At 53.6% G+C, this 1753-nt stretch overlaps 1 protein-coding gene across 3 annotated transcripts in view; it reads right to left on the bottom strand.

Moving 5' to 3' along the window:
• CLK1 (CDC like kinase 1) overlaps positions 1-1097 on the bottom strand; it is a 12042-nt gene extending 10945 nt beyond the window's left edge. The window contains exon 1 of one of the 3 annotated variants that reach the window (XM_023510436.1): positions 931-1097. The gene's annotated coding sequence lies outside the window, so the exon portion shown is untranslated. Of the gene's footprint in view, positions 1-374; positions 556-930 lie in introns of those variants that run through there. The other 2 variants (XM_012802199.1, XM_003785039.3) reach the window with 2 other exon arrangements.
• Positions 1098-1753: the final 656 nt, after the last annotated feature.

The following is a 1753-nucleotide window of genomic DNA, read 5'->3' as shown; positions in this document are numbered from 1 at the left end:
CTGGACTCCGGCGGACCCCGCCCCGCCGCCATCTCGCAGCGCGGCTACGCGGCCAACAAGATGGCGCTCGCTGGCCCTCCCGCTCGCCCTGCCCAGCGCCCCAGCTGACCGCTCCCTCTCGGCAAGGCGGACCCGACGAGGGCGCCGCGGACAGCCCCCACCATGCCTGTTCCCCGCGAGCATAAGCTGGCAGCAGCTTGGCCGAGCGGGGAGGACAAGCGCACGGCTTAGTGCAGCCCGAGGGTGACGGGGCGGAGGCGATCGTCGGGGGGAGACTGCGGGCCCCAAGGAGGCAGGGAAGGGGTCATCGCCGGGGCCATCGCCAGGCACAGTGCTAGGGCCCTGACACCTAGTTAGTTCCTCCTGCATCTTACCGTCCTGGCGGAAGACTCCAAACTGAAGGAGACAAAGCTCGCAAGGCGACCACAGCAAGTGCCCAACTGCCTGCGAAAATCGCTGACAACAAAATGGAGTTGACAGCCGCAGCGTCGAGACTCGCTTCGAAAACACTGATGACGCTGCGAGCGCGTCTCCGCCGCGGGGCGGGGCGTGCACGCGGAGGGCGGGGCGCGCGCGTGACCACGGGGCGCGCCCGCACCGAGTCTGGCGCTTTAAGGGACGTTGCTGCTGGGGGTTGGTCTGTACTAGGCTGTTAGAGCACCGCAGCTACCGCGCAGAAGCGTCCCCTCGCTCGCTTACAGTTGTATTTGTGAACGAAGAAATAAGGAAAAGTGAGGGAAGCGGAATACAAACTATGTGGCCTGATTGCCATAATTAAATTAATGCTTCAAAATTATTACACTACTATCGTCAAATACCTCCAAGAAAGTAATTGGCTGGATTTCAGGTTTTGCTATGGTTCTTAGGCCAGTGTAAGACTACGTTTTATTACCAAATCAATGGGGAAATTAAAAAACAAAAGTAACCTACTTTTTAATTGCTGGAGCTCACGTGCATCATTAGGCATGAAAGATGTCCTCCAGGGTTTTAAAAGGTGAAGAGTTAGTGAGCCTGGGCGTAGGAAGTGGCTTCTCTTCACGTTTCAGCTACATTTCAGCTTTAAACGAGTACGAGATCAGGGCTTAAGCAGGGTTGTATCTTCCAAGGCCCCTCCCCTGGGCTTGTAAACGTCCACCTTCTCCCAGGTCTTTGTCTGCAGTCTGTGTTCTAACCGCTCCTGTGGTGTAACTACCTATATTGGATTAGTGCCCACCCTGACTCCTCCCCAGAGTCACTTTAGGAGGTACTGGGGGTTAGGACTTATCCGTGGAGGGAATGCTAAAGGCAGCCCTCCCAAACTGGACCTGTAGCATGCCCTAAAATCATTTCACAAATGGAAATTTATAAAATCATCTCGGAAGGCAATTTTGACATCTACTAAGATTTGTTTTTTCAACCAGGCTCAGTGTTTCGCGGTGGCTCACCAAGCACTCTGGGAGACCGAGTCAGGTGGATTGAGGTCAAGAGTTGGAGACCCGTCCCTACTAAAAATAGAAAAACTAGAGGGGCGTTGTGGCAGGAACCTGTAGTCCCAGATAGTCCAGAGGCCGAGGCAAGAAGATCACTTGTGCCCAGGACAATGAAGTTGCTGTGAGCTAGGGCAATGGTGGCAAGATGATGATGATGATGAGGGAAAAAAAGATTTTTTCAATGTTTGTAATATTGATTGTGGTAGAAACCAAATAGCCTGCAAACCTAAAATATTTTTCTGGCCCTTTAAGAAAAAGTTTGCCTTGGCTCGGTGCCTGTGGCT

The sequence above is a fragment of the Otolemur garnettii genome, unplaced genomic scaffold (assembly GCF_000181295.1).
Source record: "Otolemur garnettii isolate 467f Iridium unplaced genomic scaffold, OtoGar3 scaffold00013, whole genome shotgun sequence".
NCBI classification, from domain to species: Eukaryota; Metazoa; Chordata; class Mammalia; order Primates; family Galagidae; genus Otolemur; species Otolemur garnettii.
Note: the sequence above shows the minus strand (reverse complement) of the source record. Positions and strands in the feature narration are given on the sequence as shown.